This window comes from Buteo buteo, chromosome 8 (genome assembly GCF_964188355.1).
Source record: "Buteo buteo chromosome 8, bButBut1.hap1.1, whole genome shotgun sequence".
Taxonomy (NCBI): domain Eukaryota; kingdom Metazoa; phylum Chordata; class Aves; order Accipitriformes; family Accipitridae; genus Buteo; species Buteo buteo.
Window position 1 is genome coordinate 11321249 of NC_134178.1, and position 24369 is coordinate 11345617.

The window sequence follows — 24369 nt, forward strand, 5'->3', positions numbered from 1 at the left end:
TTCCATGCAGGAGACCAGGGCTGGAGAGGGGGCAAGGAAGGGCCATGAGGCAAGTTGGCTGGTTTGTTTCCTCAGATCACTGAGTATTTCAAGGGTGAGTTTTCCAAGCGCAAAATTCCCCGTACCAGAGAACCTGGGTCCAGCTTGCCACGAGGTACTCCAACCAGCCTTGCATTGTGTAGGCAGTACACAACGCCATGTGACAATAAGGCAGAAAAATGCTAACCCAAAACATGCCCCCAGTCACACTCACACCTAGCCTGATTCTTCCAGGTGACAAATCCTTACACTTAGTGATCCCCTGTCCTAAAGCCACTGCATTCCTTTGCATGCTGCCTCGATCAATACAGCTCTTGTTTATTCACTTCATGGTTTTGAGCTCCGTGACAAGGTACAGCAGCGAAACTTTACCTGGACACCAGTTCTATGGGGGATCAGATGTATGCAGACGTTGTGATCTATGCGAAAGGAAAGGAGACACCAGGACAGCAGGTATAGATACACAAAAGCACAGAAAGAAAGGGACTACCTAGCTGGGCTCCTTCTGTTGGCTCCTTTAAGTAACAACTACAGGATCAAATAACAATAACCAAATTAAAAGCATTTGCCACATAATGGTGTAAGTTCAGATCTTTATAGTCAAGAGTAGCTGAAGTGGTAAACTATATAGGACAGATCAAAACATACTGACTGATTCATTAGCCACAGAGGCTTTAAAGCAGGCTGGTTTGTCTCATTTACAGCTCTATCAATGAATGCAATCAGCCTCTCTTAACACAGCAAGAAAGTTTATTTAGGGCAGCACAGCATGCTTCTCTCACCTCTGCTAGGCATGGGGTGGTAACTTGCTGGGGGAGGCGGACAGAGGTCTCAATTCCTCATCAGATCAGAGTTTACTCCTATCTTTGCTCCAAAAAATCACATCCAGCAAAACACACACAAACAGAAACTTCTAAGTGGATAAACACTGCATAAAAGCTTACACTTTCTGCAACTGAGCACTACCATAGGCAAAAAAAGGCAGAAAATACACACAGCATCATACATATACACAAAAAGTCATGGGCAAAACTCAAACTCAGGGAAAATAAGCCTCCTAAAAGTCTTAGGGGAGTAAAAACAGGGGTTTGGTACGTTCCTTTTCTCTTCCACCTACATGTATGTTTCACCCACACAGCTTCTACCACTCGAGATTTAAAAAACAAAACACAAAAAACAAAGACAAAAAACCACCACAATAACTACAGACATTCAAAGACATGTTTTCCCCCCGCCCCAGTCCCAAATAGTCTCTTTACAACTAGTGTAACACTACTCTGGATCAGCACAGTGATCCCCACACTGCATGAAGGGGTCCTAAGCAGTGTTCACTTTGGAGGTATAAGGAGAAGAAACAGGAAAAAAACCTTGCTAATGTAAAGATATACTCGAATGACTTAAGGAAAGGGGAATAATTCTTCCTGACCATTAAAGACAGCTGGCAGTTTACTCGTGCCCCATGCAGAAAGGCTTTTAAGTGTTAAACGTCATAGTCATAAAGAGACTTATTCCTTCTCGCCTGCGTGCTTCCCCCTGCTTCCAATCACTCTGCTCCTGGGAGCTTCACTACTTGTGTTAAAAAGAGTATTCCTTTTTAATCTACCTACTGCTTTTCAGATTAATTTCACAGCACGGTTTTTAAAATTTTAAAATCAAAGAAAAAAAGATAACATTTGACTGTAAGAAAATAACATTGTCCAAATAAGCCAGTGTTTTACACAGAGAAAGAAAATAATAAAATTAATTTTTTAAACACTAAGAAGGGCAAAGGAAAAAGAGAAATGAACAGTCAAATACTGAGGAAGCAGGCTTTTTTTTTTTTTATTTTATTTCAGTGTGACACATTTGGGTGCTGCTGTAAGTCCGCCTTCAAGCTCCATGAAAGAGATTCATGGCATCTACATATCAGAAGCCTGTTTTCACACCTCGTTGTCAGTCTAAGCATAGGGGTTAGGTTTCCCCTCATTCTCATTTCCCAGATGCCACAAGAGGCTAAAAGGGAACAGTAGAGCCACTTCTCACCCTACCAAGAAACCAAAAGATTTTAAAAATTAAAAAAAAAAAAAAAAAAAAAGTGAGATGCCTCTCTACATCCATCACATTCATTTATTTCCATATATCATGGGAGGCAAAAGCTGTCTCCTTATTATCCTCATGGGAAAACAGAAATTCATATGTAAAGACAACTTCTTCTAAGTGGATGAGAGATTTAAGAAAGGATTGCTGTTTCAGGAATACAGAACCCATAAAACAATAAAATAATATGAATAATTAAAGGTTAAAATATTTACTGGCACATGGAGAATAAAATTCCACGTTGACAGAGCATCCTAAGTATACCGCATTCAGCGGTAAATACACACGTCAAAGCGGACATCTAGAGGCATTACAGCTCTCCTTTTAGGAGTTCCCAGCTCCACCTTGCCCCCCAGCACAACTGGCACCTTAAAATATCAAACCCCAATCTGCTTTTTAGCGCCCCGACGGGACGGCCGGCTCCGCGTTGACATGTTCTCCTTCGTCCAGGGCTTCTTTGGCAAAGGAAGCGCCCCGCAGTATCACCAGCCCAAGAGACGGCCGGTCAGACGCTGGCGTGTTTGCACACCCTGCCAGATGTGCCCAGCAGCTACCATGTCGGAAGATTAGGAAGGCATGGCCGAAACAGCTGGAGCACGTCCAGCGAGGAACAGCAAAGCATGTGTTGACCCTTGCGCACACGCCACCGCTCGCATCCTTCAAAGACCCAGCCGCAATCTCGTGTTGCTTGAAATATAAATACCATTTGGAAAAGTCACATAATCAGGGTAAAGTGCACAGGTAAAGCAAACATAAAAGTGCCCTCTGGATCTCTGAGGCCAACCTTGGCATTGCTCATACGTGGGCAGGTGAATTTGAGAAACTCTGTCATAGACTTCAACAAGTTTTACTGACCAGCACAAGTCAGTATGAGCAGATCTCTCTTTCCGAGCGCTTTATAGTTCACGAGGAACGGTTATGATTTCTCACGACTGCATTTCGCCAGGTACCAGACCTGTTTTTTCAAGCCAGTGTCCTGCCCCGCTGCCCAGCCCCGACCACGGTGCTGCAGGTTCTGCTGCCGCCTCCCACCCAAGCGACATCCAGCCCCTGGAAACACACTCAGCCCCACGGCCAGTGGTTTGTCACACCACAAAGCAGCATTTGATTACAATCCTCAAACACAATTTGAACTATTTAGAAAGCACAAATTATAGTAGTGTTTACCCATTTCATTATAGTGTTGTAACACGCTGTCATAAGACTTTTTGCTTTTCAATGTACGTACTGGTGAATAGAATATATTTTGACCCATATACAAAGTACTGGCTGATTTTTAGACCAAGAAAAAAAGGTAAAAATAAGCACACAAGTTTAACACCCTCTGAAATCAGACACAGTAACGACAACTGCAACCAGCATTTGATGCACTCCAAAGGGAAGGATGTTTGCTTTTCAGCAGTGCAATAACCTGGATTAAACATCATTTGAAGTGCTGATTACTACAGAGATGGGCATGAGTTACTGAGCTGGAGGGAAGGTTTCTAATTATTTATTTCTAGGCTTAAAGCTCTGTTTATTGCTTGATTCCTAAAAACAGCCAACTATGTTCCTGTCAGTCTCTTGGACGTGGAAAAAACTAAGAGAAAAGGAATATATGCTTAAAAAAACCCTTCTCCTCTCCTTCCACTGTATGCCTTCCCTCCTGGAAAGGTATTTAAAAAATTAAATGCTTACTAAAAATAATAAACAACTGAATCTATGTAGACCATTTATATGCACCCACATACAAAGAGTTTTAATAGAAACTCAGTGCTTACTGACCAAGTAGCTTGTATCACCTTCATTTGAGATAGGCATTCAGATACCAAGATCAATGACGTTTAAAGACTCCATGAATCTTTACCCAGATTTGCACCCTTGATGTGACTGCTTTTCAGAGGCTGCACTTTCTCTTAATATCCACACTAATCATTCTTTCTGCAGCTCAGGATGGTTGTCATATTTTCTATTCTAAGGTGGTTTTCCAACTATAGCCCGTTTATCAAAGTCCAAAATACTCTTTATGAATGATGATAATAATAAAGCAGCTTAATTCAGGACACATGGGAATCTTGAAATCAAGAGGACTTAAATATATACCTGAGTGTTTTGGTGAATAACAGAGGATTGGAAAGCATAGAGATATAAGTACTTTTTGCTAGGAAATGACTTTGCTTTTCACATGACAAGTATTTTTCCAAAGCTGGAAACCTCTGGAGATGTTTTCCTTTGTTTCTTTAGAACATCAGATTTATTACAAAGCTGTCACATAGTGTTCCGATTTATTTGTTTGGCATTACTGTGCTAAAGGACAGTGGGAAACCAGGGAAAAAAAAATACCATACCATTCACTACCTTACTCATTTTGCCTTCATGATAGCAGAGGCATGGCATTTCATTAAAATGGGTATGACACTGTGGGCCAGGAATAGGGAAGAAAGCAAACAATCAGACACTACTTTTCTCAGCAGCCTAGAAACTATTTAATGCATAATAAAAATCTTGACGCCGCCAACAACAAAAATATTAAGGTTTACAGCACTTGCAGTCCCGTAAGTATCTATCTTTCAAGGCACACTATTCATACACTTACGCACCTGCATATTTGCAGTGTTGAATCCATGGAACATTATTATAGATTACTCGGAGATCTTCATTTCAGAGCAATTTTAAAGAGTCTTATAGCAATGAAATTACATCTTCATGAGAGTCAAATAATCTCAAATTGAATCCACACACTGACATCTGGGTGTATTTACTTATTGGCACTTAAAGGTTTTGGCTTTAAACACATAGACAAACACTGAGGCAAGGAGGTGAAGACAACTGAGGTTTGAGGAAAGGTCCATTGGTTATGAAGGCTTCCAGGTTAACAGGCAGAAAAAAGTTGTTCCTTGAAATTTTTACCAACACTGATGGAAGAGAGCTAAACACAGGTGCCAAGTGTTATTTTTAGATGTTTCCAAGATACAGCCACAACATCCACATGGGACTAGCAGATGTGACACCAGACCACTGGGAAACCTATAGCCTTTAAGAGTGGTGGCTCCAGGCCAGGAGAAATACCCTAGAGTGCCTAAAGCGACATTAGATGTTCAGATATCTGAGTCGCCCCACTAGTACCTACAGCATTTAATTAAAGCAGGGAAGATTACAACTAGATTTAAAACCAGCACAGTTCCTCCATCCTATCCCCTTCCAGGCAGTTCACTTGGTGGACGGCCTCATGATTTCAGTGTGCAGAAAAGAAAGCTGCTTTCTCTGAGTAAATCTTCGGAATACTTTCTGTGGTATGGGTCCACCAAATAACTGAATAAACTTTTAAGAATAGTGACCGCAAGAGGAAGAGCTCACACTGAAAACTGAGCTGCAGAGAAGGCCAATAGAAGATAGCAGCATGAAAGCACCAGGCTTTCAAGATATGTCAAGTGATCTACAACACTTTCCCACTACCGCTTTATGAGAGATCATGATGTTTTTTCTCTTTTTATTAAGAAAAGAGCAAAATCAGGCTCCCATATGGAAGAATATACATTATGGACTCAAAATCCCGGGTTTTAAGCATCAAAGACATTAACTATAGACATTAACTACCTGATACACACACTTTTGGAAAGCATTTTCTACCTGCACAGAGCAGCTACCCTGTTCTCCAAGGCCACTGCAATTACTGAAGGGAAGCACCATGATACCATGAACAAAGGTGACATTAGCGTGGCTTAGGACTCCAAGTATTCCGCTTTATATTACCCAAGTGTTTTATTAAGTTTACTCTGCTCACTGGCAGGACTTTAAATTTCAAATTCATACTAGGAATTAAATAGGCCAAAACAAGACACAGCCACAGATTATCTATAGAAAAAACACTAAGCCAAAAGGAAATGGTTTCATTCCCCTTTGGGCTTTATTACTTTCACCAAAGCATTTCTGCTAGATAGTCAAAAGTACATTTAATACAAAACAAAAATTAGCGTTCAGGAATCTGAAATGAAGCCACGTCGGGAAAGCCACACATTGCCAACAGGAAAGACCACTCGTAAAAATCAGTCTGAACACTTCAGTTCTTCCAACTTCAATTGTGAGCGATGCCCAGCAACCAAAACATACCCATACGCAATAAATCAGCCTTGGCTGAAGTTTGATTTTTGATCCGATTACATTCTTCTTCCCAAAATAACTTCTCATCAAACAACTTAAAAAGTTAAGAGTCAAGAACTAGCCCATATAACCAGGGTCTTTAGCGAGCTTGCACAGCTCCCTCCACACGCGGAAACTATCACTTCCATGGCTAGAACTGCAAAGCTGTCTGTGCTGAGTTAACATCTGAGCAAGTCTTAAGATAGGATCTCTCCATAAATTAGGACTGCATCCAGACCTGAAGCAGGGAACTGGGACTCCTGAGAAAAAGAAGAGACATTGCCATCCTAAAAAATGTGCAGCAGCTCTTAAATGCCTGCGAGAGCCCTCCAGAGAGCAGTCCTAGCCTCTCACCCTCTGACAAAGCAGTGGAAAGTGCCTCGGCAGGGTATAGGGGGGAGGAAGCAGCAGAAACAACCCCAACAGCTCATGGTGGAGGAAATAAAGAAATCTGACAAACAGCAAACTCGAGATGTGAAAGTCAGGTCCCGGGAAGCAGTAAGCGAGGCCAGGAGAGATGCTCTGTACGAATTTGGAGCAAAGCAGGCAATGGGGAGTCCCAGAAAGCAATGGGTTGAACAGATGAACCTGCACAGCCCCCTCAGCATCTCCCCCCGCACCCTCCTCTGTTTCAACCCAGAGCCCTTCAAAAAACCTGCTGGCTTAGTTCATAGCTGAAATAATGGCAGCATCTACCCAAACGTGGACCTGTTATGTTCAGGTCTGCTGGCTACCTACATGATGGACTCGGGAAAGAAGAAACGCAGCCCCCACCCAAGGCAGACACGCTTACGTAAATGTGAATCCAAGAAAACCCAGGAATAGTTAAAAGCTCTTTGCACTCCCTTCATGGTCCTCCTCCTTCCCCTCCCGTACATCTAGTATAGAAGAAAAATGGTTAGAGGTGCAATGAAGAAAACCTGATCTAATTACTCTGGAAGTACAAAAATGAAATACACAAAGATTAAGCGTTGCTAGTACCATTACTTCATCTATCATGCAACACAGCATTAAACTTACCTGCTCGTTACTGTAATTTGGCAACTGACTCAAATGCTTAAAAAAGAGCCCTGACAAAACCCGCAGTAAGTGGGATGAAATGAGGAAGAGGAGGAGGTGAACAAGAGAAAATTACACCAAGAGATCAAGATAAGTTGGAGATGCACAAATTCACGTGTCTGAGCAGATACACCCTCTTCTAGAGAACATCTGCAAGCTAAAGCTTCAAGCAAAAAAATTCAGTGGGGGAAAAAAATCCCCACTTTGTAACAAAGGTGTACATGCTTGGTGCCACTAGAACTTGTTAAACACAGCTGCTGTCAGCCAGACACCCCTGCAGAGAGGGCCTGTATCAGTGCAGTGAGTTTTTAATTTGTGTAATAATTATTCTCAGGTTTAGAAGCACATACATAATGAAGACTCACTGGCTAGCCAGAGCAAACATGTATTGCAAAGTGCAGGTAGTGGCTTTCTGCTTTTTATATCTTCTCTCATAGGTGTAATTCCATCAGATCACACCAGATTTGTGAACTCCAAGTAGTACGTTATCTGCAAAAGACAGGTGTCTTCAAAGATATGGGGTCCATTTATCAAACAGTAACATCCAAAATGTTTCCAATGTACAGAATCCCATTTTAACATTGTTCTGGAATTAAGGCAGAAACACAGCAGGGCTCCCCTCTCATAAAATCATATGGCATTTTAAAAAGCAGTGCATTACAAATTCCCCCAACAGCTATTGAGTCATTCAATAGAGGCTCAATTTATCTTAGTTCTGTCTCTCCTACCTAAGCACACGCTCCATTGTCAGCGACAGGAAGATTGAAGTTCCTTGTGGTCATAAGGAGGCAAATTGTGTCTCATTTATATTAAAGATATACACACACTTTGTTGAGTTTTTCAGAGACAGTTGACGACAGCTCAGCACTGCCGAGGTTAGGCACTGGAAATTCCTGGGGAAAGAACTCAAAGAACAAGAAGTTCCTTGTGTGGAGCATCTTAGATCGCCTGTGTTTTACCAACACACAAAGACCATATGTCCTGCCAAACAATTTTAGGCATACCACGCATAAAAGAAAGCATTTCAGGAAGCTGGATGGTATTTCTTTTCTGTTCATACAGAGTGACAGACCATCACAGTCCATAAATTTTCTGGTACTTCGTCTCTAATACTTGCTAGTGAAGCATTCGCCAGTACAGGGAGCCAGGAACTTGACTCAGATTTTAATTCATTGCTTATCATTCTGCAAAACTACTTTAGCACCCACCAGCTTCGTGCAATGGCTGTAATACCAAAAAGGCAAGCGGTACTCTGTTGTAAAGAGAACCAGTGCTTGCATTTAAATTCTGCGGGCACATACCGGCTAGCTTCTGAACGAGGTTTACCCAGCCTTTCACAGCTTTTGTTTAGTGGCCTCCACGCATTGCTGGTAGTTACCGCTTCTGGCCAGAGCGACTCTAAGGTACTTTGGCTGGTTGTCAGGAATTAATTCTGTGCCACAGAAATTCACTGAGAGCCGAATGGCTGAAAAACATAGCAAACAAAAGGAAACGGGCACCACAGTCTTTCCGGTAGCTGGGTTCAGGCTCCAGTTTTGAGGCTGATCTCCAAGGTCAACAACTTCAAGGCTTTGCTCCACCTTCTGCATGGAACACATATGGACCACAAGTGAGTTGTTTCACACACTTAAAGAGGAAGCTATGAAACAGCCACTAATTAAAAGGACCCCTTGTCAGAAAAGCAAAAATACCAATATCCTTCCTGGGGTCATTCAATCTGAGGCACAGATCGATCAGCGTTGCCCTGTGCTGGATTTCACAGCACGCTAGGCTCCTAGAGCAGAGCAGGCTTGGAGCATGAGTCTCTACCAAAATAAAACTGCAGTGTGTGTAGCTGAAGGGGATTTCAAGAGGTCACCTAACCCAGCTGTTCCCAACCTTTGACAGCTAAGTTTCTCCATCACCTTCAACTTCTCCTCTTCATCATGACCACAATTTCTTGCCCCCCACCCCCCTCCCACACATTTTTTGCACAGCAACAGAAGGGATGAGCAGGGACAGCCAGAACTTAGGTTCTTTGGCTCCTCCCTGCCCCTTGCCCACATCTCATAAGGGTGCATTTCCCACCAGGGACCCAGCACTCCGGTCCCCCGTGCAGGAGCACCAAACCCCAACCCTTCCCACAGGCATCTGCCAGGATCTTTTCTTTTTGAGTTCTTTCCAGCAACAGAGATTTCACAACTCCCGTTTGGCAGCGGAAAGCTTTTTCCAAGGCTTTCCAGCTCTCCCTTCTGCATCTTAAATCCATAACTTCTTGTCCTCTCTACAGCGGGCACGGAGAGCAGTTCACTCCTTTCTCCTCTTGCAGCAGGCTTTCAGTTGTTCTCTACGTAGAACAACCTTCATTCTGTAAACCTTCCTTTTGGTAATGTTTTCTAGACATCCCTGTGAATTTTTTCACTCAATTTTTCTTACAGCTTTGTCTGCAGGAAAAGGTGTTTCTTAAAAGGTGATGTGTTCAGTTGCATGCCATAGTCCAGCTCATGCCAGGTAGAACCATTTTGCAGGAGTGTGTAAGCAACCCCATCTAGTATGCATGCTTTTTTCTTTTGGGGTCAGAGAGAAGGGCAGGGTTTGGGGTTAGCTGCTAGGTTTTTTTGGCAACCACCTAAGACTGACTCACATTCAAGTTTGCACACTGCTAAGTGGAAGCACTACATTTTGGGTTATTATCAAAACAGGTACTTGGTAGGAATACAGGCAAGCCTAAGGTTTTCCTTCCCCTTAGATGTTTTGCCAACCTAGCTGTGTTAAAGAATAGCATTAAAGAAGAGACTTCAACATAAGTAGAGGCACAAATGAATGTACGCAATGATATCACCAAAAACTGAGGCTGTTGTCGTTGTTCTTATTCAAAGAGAGGGATTAAGAGTACCAGCAAACAAGACTCCTCCCTTCCAGACTAAACTGCAATCCCACTAGAAAAGATGCTGCCAACCTTTTTTCAGTGTTGATACTCCTATTGCACTGGGGAGAAGCAAGGAGCCAATTAGATAGGAGGCAAGCAGCCAGTTTTATCTGCCCTGTGACAAAATGCTCCCACCCAGGAGTATTCTGCTATTCCACCACTCCCCACGCTGGATCAGGCAGAAACCTGAACACACAAGAATATGGCTCCATTCCCTCTTTAGGGATCCAGTTCTCAGGAAAGTCAATGCCGATCAACAAGAAAAGGACAGGCTTGCTGGAGGAGTGGGGGGGGGAAAGCAAGCCGTAAGTTGGTTATTTGAGGTCACCCGGTAAAACCAAAGCATCTGCGTAATGCTGCAAGGTTCACATTTAGAATTGAATTCATGAGGTTCAGAAAGGGAGCTTACAAACGCCACAGTATGCTTCAGACCATTCTTAAAGCTTTTTGGCCTGAGCCCATCACTTTAAAAGCCAGCAATTTTTTCAGCCAGCCCACCCCTCCCACACATCTCCTTGTCACAGAGCAGCGATACAGTAGACATTTCTCTCCAAACAAATTAAATCCACTTTTCCTTGAAGGAGGAGGATCAAGAGGATGAGGGCACCACACTTTTTAAAAAGGACGTTAAAAAATAATTATGCTAAACCACGTATCAGCACAAATTAAAGAGAGACAGTAAAATGCCTGCTTTCAACTTGCTTAAATATTCAATTAAAAAAGCCATCTAGGCAAAGTTTCATTTTAATAAATCAACTAAGGAAATGCTCCTTAAACCAATCTGAAACCAGTCTGAAACGTTCTTTTTGGATGTTCCTTCACTGAAAAATAAGTTTTCACTCTGCCATTATAAACCCTCAACGGATGTGCCTTCCTTTGCAACAGCAGTGTGAAGAGCAACCAGTGCTAATTTCAAATGCAACACCAAGTGTGGTAAAGCTTCTGCCTGCTTCCCTCATGCAAAAACACATCCTCTGCCTTTCTCAGGCCCAGCAAGCCAAGTTATCCATAGATAACCCTTCCCGGTAGTTCACAGCTTCCTTTGGGATCCACCAAGGCAGCTTTTGAATTGGTGTCGGAAGAATTAGTGCAGAAATGCCTTGAAAGAAAACCAAACGTTCAACATTCAAGCCAGACCTATCACATGGATGCTTGACATACACTGAGGTCACTGCATTTGTAGAAAATATTTAAGGTTTAGGACATAAAAAAATTGACAGGAAAAAAAATGCAAGAGAAAAAGAAAGAAAAGGATTATACCACTTTCTTTTCCTGTAGAGAAAGGTACAGGCACATTGCCTGAATGAGGTAAAGCTCATAGTGGGTTGCATATAGCAGGTCCTGTTATTTCAGTGATGATGAACACTGTCTATCTGTTTTTTACTGTGAAATATAACCAAGATGATGCTGGGAATGCCAGTTCATCAGGTAAACAGCAAAACAAGGCAACTTGGTTTTTTCCAGTAAAGCTAATGATACATGGAGCCTGGAAAGCTACAAAGCCTGCTTTCCAAGCTACTATGTAAAATTCCCTTTAATAACACCACTACTTCGGTCAGCTCTCTTTCTCCAGCATGATATTGCTACTGAAAAGACAATATACTACTCCAGCAGTGTACTGGAGTATACCATAAAAAACCTATAGTACACAGACTAAAATGAAACTTTTCAGCCAGTAAAGCTTATTATCTTACTGGTAAGTTGCTAGAAAAAGCTTATAACTTAAAAAAAGAAAAGTACCATCAAGAGGGCTTTGGTACAGGCACAGCTGCACCCAGGAGAGCTTGCTAGCAGTATACATCTAATAGCATAAGCATACATACACGTTTAACGGACACATCTTCATTTCCAAGACTACGCTCCAAAAACCTTTCCCATGAATTAAATTATGGCCCTCAATTCACAGCTACAGCTGCAACAAGCAAGCTAAAGCACTGCCATTTTTTACCAAAGTTTTCCTTTCAAACGCAAGGCTGAATGCCTCTTCTAGGGCTGCGCAGGACCCAGGCAGCAAACAACCACGTCTGTACCAGATCGGAGCCAAGGCTCACCCCATCTCACGGCATGTCCCTGGCAGCAGATGAAGAAGAGCAGAGGACCAGGGCAAGCGTATTGTGACCCTGCTGCTGCCTAACCTCCCAGCATCTACCGATTTGTAGCCAAGGCACTTCTAAAGGTAGAAGTGGAGCCGCTGCCTTCGGAGTTCAGCTTCAGACGCGCTGCTGTAAGGTTGTTAGGAAATGAATGCAAACTCAGTCCTTTCAGAGCGGGCAGAGGGAGGGGGCTCGTTGAGTGCTTTCTGGTGAGTATTTGGGCAGGAAACCTTGAAGGGAATCCAGCAGCGTTTGGCAGCGATAGGTCTCATACCATCACAGAAAGACGTTGGGGAAAAATGCAACTGGGGAGTAAAGCTAGCCAGTTCAGTTTCCACCGTCAAAAACAATTCAACTTGAGACAGCAAAAAGCAAACTGAATTACTCAAAGTACATCATATTTCAGATCAAGCCACCTCAATTCTTGAGAGATCATGTAAACATCCTTGCTGCAGTGCTGGCTATGTATGAAAGCCATCTATTTTCAAGTAGTTCTCTCCACAGATAAGAGCGCTACCACACACAAATTCAACATGAAAAAAACTTACGAGCTTCAGAAGAGTTAGTTAAGAGCAGAGACTGCTAAAAGGCATGGAACAGTCCCCCTTCCATGGGTTGGTCAGGAAAGTAAAAGACAAGATAAAAACCTCAAAACACAAAATACCAAGAGCCACCTCAATCCTGTGATCCCAGTGACTGAGGATATTTCACTGACAATGGGGGGGGGGGGGGGATCAGTAAGGATCTGGAATCTTGCCCAAATTCCCACTGCTGTTTATGGTTTTAGCCAGAGGTACTTTACAGGCAAAGTGAATTTAAAAAAAAAAAAATATCCTTGAAATAGAGACAAGAGCCTCATGCTCCCTAGGAAGAGAGGGGGTCCAACCCTCTGAACCATGAGCAACCCCAGGAAGCTGCGTGAGGAACCAGAGGCATCACCCTCTGCCATGACCACCAGAAGAAAAACAACACTGCTCTGCAGGCCTGGGTGGTTTGGGTCACAGCATCTTCACTACCTCGAGAAATGAAAACCTTTCTTTTCCCTTGGTTTCAGCCCTCACAACTCAAAGCAGAGGCTGGCTATATGGTTAACAACCCAAGGGCCATAGGTACCAGATGGATGCAAGAGGAGAAGTTCAGCTCAGACATGCTGGTAGGGAACACAAGACTGCAGGAAGGCATTTGGAGCAAGGGGGCCCACAAAAAAGCACACACTGTGCAGCATAACGTTGGATCAATTAATCACAACTGTATCTGGGAGATGAACACTTGCATTAGGCGTTAAAGATACCCACGTCAACCAAGCAGCCGCGCATCTCTGCTCGGCTAGGAAGACGAACAACATTCACACTGAAACCTGATGAAAGGCCACCCGTCAGGCTAATGGGTTTAAAAACCTACCTTTATCAAATAAACTGATTATAGCTGTGTTATTTAACGGTGTGTCAGCTGTTATCAAAATTTGGGTCCATAAGCAGGCTAGCCTATATCACTACCAGGAACCTGAAAGCTGACCCAGCGAGCAAAGACTGAAAACCGGTAACACTAAACCATCATATGAATTATGTTAACAGGAAAGACAGGCTGTTTTTGAACCAGCACATAATGCACACATTTCCACCATCGTGCTCCCCTGCAAAGACCAAATCTGCATTTGAAGTACCGACAACTTCGAATCTCCAGGGGAAAAAAAGCGTTCTTTGTAGAGAGTCAAGCTTAGGCAAATCTTACCACAGTAATTACAGGCACTGCCTCCCCAAGCCATCTGCTGTGGCATTTATAACTCCTGGGGAAGGGCAGGAGGCAGAGCTGGTGGAGGAGAAGAGGAGACACACATCTCTCAGCAACCAAGGCCAGGCTGCGCAGAAAAGCCGCCACGCTGGTCTGACCCAGACAGGAACTTATGTCCTGGTCACCCCGACCTCCTTCACCTTGCAGATACTGCCGGTGTTCACGTAGCAGAGGAAACAGCTGGGTCTGCAGCCTTTTTGGATCCAAGGGAGTTAGGAGCCCAACCTCCAGGCAACTCGTAACCCTGAGCAAGCCCAAGCCTGGCAAGAGCGCAGCAGGGAGAGTCCAACCAGGACCTCAACCCAGAAACGAGCAAACTTGTGCTCTGAAGTCAGTCTGAGCAACCCAACTTTCACACGTGGACAAACTTTACAGACACCAGCACAGCCAACAGCTCTGCGCATCTCTCCTCCAAGAAGTGATGCCAGCAACATGGGCAGAATAATTTAGAACAAGCTAAACTCATCCTTTATGAGGATGTGTAGGTCCAGCCTCACGTACGCACCTGCATGCTGACAACCACTGCATCTGCAAAATGTTTTCATCCGCACAGCTACAGCTAGAAGAAGAGGCAGAAAGATGCGCTCACGCACCCCTTGCTCCCACAACCACAAGTTTTAGCAGCGGGCCAAGCCGCGAGCACTTTGAAAATCCCACTTTTGCAGTACAGCTGGAGACAATGCCAATTAATTGTTTTGCCATCCATAAAAAATTACTACAATACTCACTTCATAGGGTTGTCACAAGGATTATTTAACATCTCTGAAGAGCTTTGAAGAAGAAATAGTGGCTATTGTTCTGAGTACCATAGAATTTGGAAAGATCTCACATGAATTTTGCACGACCGTGTGTGTGACAGTTGCAGCACCAATAGATTATTTTTCTCCACAAAAAAGCCTCACAGAAGCTCATTTACTCTGGGCAACACTTCAGTCAGAAATGTATTTTGGTTTGCTTGTTAATACATCCTAAATAGATATCAACTTTGACTATTTAATTAATAGATTCAGGTGCTGTTTCTAGTCTCTCTTAATTAAGGGAAACATTGCATTTTTGACAAAGAACTCAGTTTGGGCTGTCAGGGCTCCTAACAAGCACACTATAATTACCTAAGTAATGCTAACACATGAGAACAACAACAGGGGGCGGGGGGAGCAACTAAAAATTTCACTGAAATCCCATTTCCTTTACAGCAAATGAGAAAGTCTGCCTGCATGGAGAAGAGGTGCTACACACAGAAAGAGGCCAATGTCATACCACTTACGCCTAACCATTAAAGAGCTCTTAACACTGATGCAGAAACATTGTGAAGGTTTTAAATGTTTTTTGTTTTTGCCATGAATATGCAAATACACAGGAGGTGTTGGGATTCTAAATGTTCTGCCATACAGGAAGAGGTGGATCCAAGTGTAAGGAAAATTTTGACCATTTCACTCCAAATGTGTAAGGAATCTATATGCCCTTTCATTGTCATAAAACATAGGGAGCTCAACACCTACTTCAAGGATAAGCATTTTCTTTTTTCTGAGCAATCTCAAACCACAGCAGTAATCACAATTAGGCAACAAGGTTGTACCCAGGGTGAAGACCAATCTGGCTGAAAGAACTACCATTTCCACTACCCAGAGCTTCAAACTATCTTTAAACTCTTTGGGATATAGACATATATTTTGTTTGGAAAGGAAACACCACATTATTGATACTACTGCAAGATAAACAACAGTATTAGGACTAGTCAGTACAACAGCTTTCATTCCCCATCCAAGATGCCACAGAAAGTTTCTTCTCTTTATTTCATCCTAGCTCTCTACCAAGGAACTGGCACCTATGGGTGCACAAAAAAATGCAGCATTGCAGGAGCAAGCCTCACCGAGCCTATCTCCCAAGCTCCCCGATTCCCAGGAGAAGCGGTGGCCCAAAATTACGCGCCTGCTCTCCCTACAAAATACATGAAGGAAGTTGCATGCCTGAGAATAGCAAAGGGGTGAGGAGGGGGGAGACAAAAAAGGCAACATGAGCAGCAGGGTTGATTTACCAATAGCACGGAGCAAGGAGATGTACCATCAATCCCAGCTTCCTCCAGGTTTATGTCACATAGAGATCAACAACTTTAGAGGAAAGTTCAGGGTGCCAAGACTACATCAACCCCCTCATAAAACACAGGCATGAAACAGAAAGGCAAGACCCATCATCTCCTTTGCCCATCCGTCTAATGGGCAGCATTCTCGCGTAGTCTGAGCCGTACATCATTTTGATACAGCTTTCCTTGCCTTTTCCCTGGAAGGCATCATAACCTCCACCCAGTACTCCCTCGGTAGCGCATCAGGATTCCCTGGCACAGCCAGTCACCACACTCTCCTAAAACTGTCTGAGGTTTGCATAAGTTTACAGACAGAAAAAGAGTCCCTGTGGCTTTTGGTTCCTTTTTACAACACTGAATACTCATCTAGAGAAGGACAAGAACCCAAGCCTCCTGCTTCCCGAGATGAATGTCCCGTCTACCAAACCGCACAGTTACGCCGTCTTTCCCATGCGTGGTTAGACAACTACAGATAAAGACAGAGCAGAAGGAGGTGCTGTTGTGAAAGGCCGGACCCAAAGGTAGCACTCGTAGATTGGTCTTTACAGAACAGACAAGCATTTCTTTCATTTCTGCTATGACTTCTGTATAACGGCTGTAGGTGCCCAGCTTCTCATCACTATCATGTCTTACAGACTCCTAAACATGTCCGGACTTGGAGGCACAAGGAAATTTTACAGGTAAATCATAGATATCCACTGATTTTAGAAGCATCAAAAAAATACATAAGCAAGGGTTTGTTTCCTTTTTAACCATTTGAAATTTGGACCGCTGCAATTAATAAACCAAAACTGGAAACAGAGATTATTGGTTTTGTGCACCAACAAATTAAACACTTCCTAGATTACCCTGATTTTACCTCTAAGTGCCTGTGTCCTAGCGATAATCAGTCCCCAATTTAGGTGCTAACTCACTCCTGGAATCCTGACATGATCATGCATCAGATGGCAAATTGATTTTCATGTAGCACACTTAAGAGTTATCTTCATCAAGCATGCAGCACAGGCCTTGGGATTAGTGTTTCTTTTTCTGATTTATTTTGGTTAATATCATCGGTAAACAAGAATTTGGATAACACCTGCTAATGCCTCTCTATTCCCTTCCTTTTAGTTTTACTTAAAAGGATGGTATCAATTACTTATTAAGAGCTACCCACAAGCAGAAGTTCCCTGGTATTAGCCTGAAATACAAGTGTAGACAAAGAATCCTTACTACTAGGGGCTCAGCACCAGAAGGTACAGGGGAACAGTCTGAGATATAATGAAATGTTGGGTTCCCTTTGCATTTTGTCATTTCTTTTGTTCTTTATCTTGTAACAATCAACATACCAATTGCCTAGTCACCTGTTCTTTGCTCAGGCACTGACTATAAGCAGACTAATATGCACACACCAACACTCAGTATTAACACTAAAAACACCCACTGAAAGAACAGGACATTTTTAGCCATTACAGATGATAATTACATTTCTTTGTCAGTATCTTGGCCATTCCTATCAAGAATTATGTTCTCATAAGCCAAAGGAGCAAGACTGAATGCAACCTTTCTTGGGGTTTTTTGTATTTGCATAAAGCATAGAACCAGCCTACCATAATTTATGATGATCATAAATTTAGTATAGATGAACTCATTACAGTTAACAGCAATACTTTATTCACACTGGTTCCCCACAAAATGTAAGCTTCAAACCCAATTATTCCTTAAGAGTTTTGTAAGTAAACAAAACAGCATTTAGGATTTGAAAACAATGCATCTTTCTGCAAACAGAAGCAGAAAGAAAAAAAACAACAAAGCTAGCACGGGACTATGCAAGTTTCATTTTGTAAGTAGATTAACAGAGAGCAGAAAGCTTTGGCTCTGGCAGGGAAAAGAACATACACTTTGTGCTAGCAGAGTTCCCTGCAATTGTAAGTGGAATTTTGTCCTGTTTGTTAACGCACCTCTCCAGAGATAAAAGAAATCACACAGGGAAGAGGAAATAGCATCCTTATTTCTGTCCAACATCACCTCAACTAAAGCCCGTTCTGATTTCAGCCCTTGTCAGGTACAACACGCACAACCTCAAATGAGCTATCTGCAATGTATTGTTACAGTGCAGTACAAAGTTTTGATAAGTGGTCCTGCCATTTTAATCGTGCTCAGCAGGGACAATCTGGTGAGGCGTTTTTCCGGTGCTTGTTGAATTCAAGCTATATCTGGAGACCAACTGTTCTCTATCCTGCCTTCCCCAATTAAGTGCGTGTATAAGGGTGGAGAGGCGAAGGTCGGAATTACGAGAAAAAGAGATTAATGAAATTTTCTTAGAGTACATAAGACTGCCCTTAAAAAAAGGTTGAAAAAAGGTACTTAACGTAATACACATAATTTCAATCACAAAAGTTCAGTAACAATAGATGTGAAGGGGAAGAAGACTAGACTACGCAGAAGGGAACCAAAAGCCAAGGGGCTCCTGCGAAAGTTACAGGAAAGACCATAAGACCAGAACATTTATGTTTAAAATCCACAAGCCAGAACTGTTCACAGCACGAGGAGCTCTGTAACAGCCCAGCGCTCACCGCAGCAAAGCAAGTTCACTGCAGGTTACAACAACAACTCCATTTAACTCCATCATCTCATGTACAGCTGCAGTCTTGAAAGAAAATGAATGGAAACTGTACGGGTTTTACTGCTTGTAGAATCAAACTTGGAAAAAAAAAATAATACAAATACCTATCTGTGATTATGTTGAACTTCACCCAAACGACCTGCAGTTCAAGCAAAGAGCCTCAAGCGAAGAGCGTCACCGCAAAAGAAACACTGCCAAGACAAGTGGAGTGCTTACCGCTTTACTCCCAAACTTGCTTGTATGTATCAGCAATTCACTGATGGCAAACATGCCATCTTGGACTCTAGCCCATTTCCCTTCGGGCGGGAGAGGAAGAAAGGCCATGAAGTTTATTTTGGACTTGAAATTAATGAGTTTGATAACATGATGAGCTAATGACATTATTACTGCTTTGAAGAAGGAGCAGCAAGATTACTGCAAACTCTGCCACTTTCCTTTCTGGTTCCACACCTGCTCTCTGCCTAATCAAGGAGGGGAGATGAAGAGTCAAAGAAGAAAAAATATTGGAGGGGAAGAACACGCAAGTGTGGCATCAAATAGGTAACACTCAGTCTCAAGACAAAAGTTCCCTTAGAATACAGTGTATTAAAAGCCATAAGGGGATAATCAATGCGCTTATTGATTTAGATGCCTACACATTAGCTTAGCAGCTTATTAAATCCATCAGCATCATCTGAACAGAATCCAGGCACAACAGCATCCTATTTGGTCGCCGCTCTCAGATCAATAGGGTTTGCTCTTCTCCATTTTGCACTCGCCAGCCGTGCACCCAGGTACAGCCTGGCTCTTCAGAGAGGGGCTTTCCTTCTATTTTTTGTTTGTTTGTTTCAAACCACTTTTTCCGCCCATCCTTCCTCCCACCTTCCCCTCACGCTCGGCGGACAGCCCCGCTGCCCTCCTCCCGGCAGCGAGCCGCCAGCCTGCGCCTCCTTCACTCCGCACCCCCCGGGAGAGGAGGGCGTCCATCTCACCCGGCGGGGGAAGGATGAATTTCACCCGGGGCCCGACCGCGCCGGCGGGACCATTGTGCCGATATCCCCCCCCCCCCGACCCGGGTACCCTCCTCCTCCTCCTCCGCCGGGCCCGGCCGCCCCCCCCACCCCCGCTCTCCGGCGCACAAAGGGCTGCGCCTACCGGCGGCACCGGCACCGCGGCCGCCGGACCGAGCCGGGCCCGGCGCGGCTCCTCTTGCCGCCGCCGCAGCGGGGGGGGGGGGGCGGGCGCGCAGGGGCCTGCCCGGAGGGGCGCCCGCCGGAGCCGCCGGCAGCGTGAGGGAGCGGCGAGGCGGGGGGGCGCTGCCCCGGCCGCGGAGGGTCCGCCGCCCGCCTTTCCCTCCCCGCCCCGCAGCCCGGCACGGCGGAGCGGCACCAACCTGCAGTCCCCGCCGCCGCCGCCTCCTCCTCGGGAAGAACCGGAGCTGCCTCTGCCCGCCTCAGCCTCCAGCCCCGGGGCGGGCGGCCTTGCCCGCCTCCGCCTGCTGCTGTCCGCGGTGCCCCCCCGGCGGCGGCGGCGGCGGGCTGGCTCGGCGCCGCTGCCCTCCTCGGGAGGCGGGGAAGGGGCGAGCGGGGCGGGCGGCGGCGGCTGCGGGAGCCTCGCTCATTGAGTGCGGCAGCCCCAGCTGTCGCCGCCGCTGCTCCCCGCAGCCGCTACTTCCTGTGCAGCGATGGTTCAGTTCCTCCCGGGCCGCTGAGGGAGGAGGAGGAGGAGAAGAGGGGGAAGGTCGGGTCAGATAGCGGGGGCGGCAGTGCCCGCCGCCGCCCCTCTCACCCGGCCCCGCCCCGCCCCGGCCAGCGCGGCGGGACCCCCGCCGACCGCCCTCGCCGCACCGCAGCGCACCGCGGCGGGACGCGATGCGGCGGAGCCGCCGCCGCCGCCTCCCCCCCAGTCCCCCGCCCCGCGCCCGGCCGCCGCCTGCGCCCCCCACCGCCGAGCGGCCGCCAGGGGGCGCCGCCGCTCCCGCCCGAGGCGCCCCTCGCCGCGGCCCCGCTCCTCCCGAGACCGCTGCCGGCGGAGGCGGGGGGGGGGGGAAGCCGGTGGACCCCGCCGGCGGGTGTGGGGGCCGTCGGTCGGCTCCGGGGCGGGCCGTGCGGCGTCCCCACCGCTTCCCCCGCCTCAGGGAGCGGCGGCGCCTTGCCCCCGGCCCCTCCTGTGAGGAGGGGGGAGCCGCCTCGCTCGGGCGCGGTCGCTCACCGGAGCCATGGCTCGATTTCCCGCCGGCTTTCCCTCAGGGAGAGCGGTCCGTGTCGCACCACCGCCGCGGTAGGGAGGTGCGGGGGCCGCCCGCGGGCCTGGCCTCCCCCGGCCCGCAGCCGGCCGGAGCCCGAGGCTGGCGCCCCTCGGGGCTGGGAGCGGGCGGGGGGCCTCCCGGGGGGGTGTGCGTGGAGCTCCCGGTGTACGAACGCAGGGTCTGGGGATCTGTGTGGAAGAAACGCGAAGATGGCACCGTGAGGAATCAATAACGGGAATTCTCAGTAACGCAGGAGACCGCTGCGTAACGCTATTGATAAATAAACATACAATCCCGGGTCCGAATGAGGAAAAAAGCAGTGAAGCGGGGGCTCGGGGCTGTAGGGGTGAAGCTCCACATGCAGTGTCAGTCATACGCGCTGCCAAGGGCTGGATTTGGTGGAAGCTTTTCGTGAAAGGAGCAGGATCTCACCTAGGTTATTCGATTTCGAACAAATGTAACGCCCCAGACTGGCAATAGCTTTGTGTTCCTCCATGTACCATAAAGGAGCAGGTCAGAACACATCAAAGGGAGTACAAGTTCAGTCCTTTTTTCAGAATAAGTCTTGAAAGATAACGTTTTTGTTTGGAATCTTACTCGTTCTCCTCAGGCTGTGACAGGACTGTGTGCGGGGGCTGCAGCAGCTGTGTTTGTCCTGGCCGGAGAAATTCAACTCGATGAGGCTTTTCTGGACGATAATGACTAGGGGTAGAGAGGTCTTCCTCTCCTTTCTTGGGTGCACCATGACAAAGTGTCAAAGCTTGGAAGTTACAAATCTTTTATAAGAAAAAACTTCTGAATTGTAACAGCATTTTCAAATGCCAGTATCTAGTGTTATCCCTCAAACACCTTACTGATGCCACTAAATAATTCAGTTTACTTTTCAAAATGGCGAGTGCTTGCAATTCTCAAAGCTTTTTGTTCGAGATTGCATATGTTCGTTACCTCTGAAAGTCAGTTCCTTCTATTTGGTTCCAGAACGTGGATTTTGAGGAGACTAATGTTAGGCAGTAACATGGAAAGACGGTGGTCACAGTGCTCTCTGGATCATCACAGCAAAGCAAATACTACCCTCAGCAGTTACAGGAGACCTGTTAAAAAAAGTGGTTTGAACAGTTATTTAGCTTCCAAATGTTGCCCTCTTTCACCTGCGGTATGTGACATTCAGAACATCAGAACTTGACCTACTTTAGAAAAGTACACACAAGTAATAGCTAGATATTTATGTTCTGTGTTTACTTGAAGTGCCATTAAATCCCTTAATAGCTTTGCTTTTACTATTATTGCAGAACTCACTACTGGTTTCCAGTTGTACATGAGTTCTAGTACAAGACAGAGATTCTGCCCTTAGGTCAGGTGCGTATGCTGCTTTTTCTTCTATCATCTCCTCCAGCACAGCCTCTTACTGGCAGTTCTGATCAGCCTTATCTAATGCTGCTCAGCCCACACTGGCTTGGCCAATCACAAAATCTTTGGCCGATCTCCTATGCTGGTGTAGCTTTATAGCAGGCTGCCATAAATTACAGCAGCCTCTGTGGCCTCCTGGAGAACATTGCAGGTGATTTCAGTCCCTCGCATAGCTCAGAACTGAGACAGGACAAAGGCAATTTAGCATTTCTCTAAGGGTCCCAGCACTGAGCCTCCTGTTCGTCTTCATTTTCCACACTGGTAGTACACAGGTATTTGCAGCTTATTTTTCTGCAACTTCTGGGTTTGCACAACGATGCACATAGAGTACAGCTTCCATTTTCTATCTGTGTGAACTTCTAGTATACCTCACAAGTCAGTTGCCAAATAAGAAGTTGCTCATTCAAGGCAATGATCTAATAGAAGTAGCTTATGACAGTTTGATTGCAGAAACAGAGCATGACATAATTTCTTCAGTCAGAAGACTTTTCAGATTGTCAGGAAGACGATTAAGCTTACCTGACCCGTTTCTGGTCTACTCAAATTTTAACTACAGCAAAGTGTAAATTCCCTATTTTTTTAATATACTGGCAGTCCTACTTTGCAGTGCTTATGTGCTTATAGTGTCCAGTGAGAGTGTTGTGCATATAACAATCAAATGATCAAAACTAAAATCTGAAAGGATGGTACATTCATGGGGTATTTTAGCATGAGACAGGTAAAGAAGAAAAAGAGAAAGAAAAGAAAATACATTTAAAGTTTAGGAATAAAACTGAAACAGCATGAAAAAAACAAATCCCAAAAGGTAGCACCTATGAAGTTTGCCAAGAAATTAATTTCCACCTTCCTGCTTAGCTGTGTTCTGACATCTTACTGGCAAATAGCATCTTCTCTTTCTCAGCTGGTAAGAGAGCTCTGTGAAGGGCTGACCATTACCTCTGGAGTGAAACTGAGAGCAACTGTCCTGATATTTATCCATTATCACCCCCAGGCTTAAAATGACCTCTTCCACAGAAGCAATGTTTGCTATGTGCATGAAGGAAGATTTCACATGTAGCACTACTAGCCTTTTCTATTGAGCAAAACCCACTTAACATATCAAAGTGGTTGCAATCTACTTGAGACATCAGGAAAGCAGTTGTTTCAGATGACCCCAACAGGTCTGCAGGGTCTGCTGGGAAGAAAGTCTCTTACATTGATCTTCACTCGTCAATTTTTCTGAAAATGTGAATATAATTAGGAAAAGCAGATTTTTCTCTCCACCTGAAGAGACTCTCTTAGTTTTTGAAATGTATCCCTTTTGTACCCATTGCACCTGCTATAGCTCCCCCTGCCCAAATCTCATTCTGGTTTCTCAAACCATTAGTTAGAAATCACTGGAGGACATTTCCGTGTTAGTTTTCAATACTGAGGTGTGTCTGAATCATGTTCAACACCTGGGTCCGAAGGCAGCTTGCAGCGAAGCCCTGATCAACTTCTGGAGTGAGCAGAAGCCAGGCAACCATTTGTAGTTTTGTACAGCAGGTACTGCACGAGCCACCGTACATCAGCTGCTGAAAGGTCAAGGAGACTTGAAGCTGACGCTGAACTGGATCTCATCTGTACTTGAAAATTCAGGGGTGCTCTGGCAAGCGCAGATATGCAGCATCGGTCACATAAGTGAAAGCATGACATCGTAGCCACAACACTGTTATTTTCTAGTGTTGACACATCCTGTCCTAAATTTAAGCTGTAATTAATTTGGGGTTTTAACCAAAACCACATGCCAACACAATGCATTAATGTGCATGTGATACAAAAGATACAGAAAGCCAGAATTCATCTCCTGAAGAGGTTAATACTTTAAATCCAACCTAACTGAATATCCGCTTAGCTTACCAAATGTTCAACATCGCCTTTATAATCATTACTACAGTATTCTCTGCTTTGTTGTGTTATCAGTAGTGTTGTGCTGTTAATATTGAC

At 45.2% G+C, this 24369-nt stretch overlaps 1 protein-coding gene across 2 annotated transcripts in view; it reads right to left on the reverse strand.

Annotated features, from left to right (window-relative positions):
• AGPAT3 (1-acylglycerol-3-phosphate O-acyltransferase 3) overlaps nt 1-20534 on the reverse strand; it is a 93830-nt gene extending 73296 nt beyond the window's left edge. For both annotated transcript variants that reach the window (XM_075033611.1, XM_075033610.1), the window contains exon 1: nt 20143-20534. The gene's annotated coding sequence lies outside the window, so the exon portion shown is untranslated. The remainder of the gene's footprint in view (nt 1-20142) is intronic.
• Between the last annotated feature and the right edge of the window lie 3835 nt (nt 20535-24369).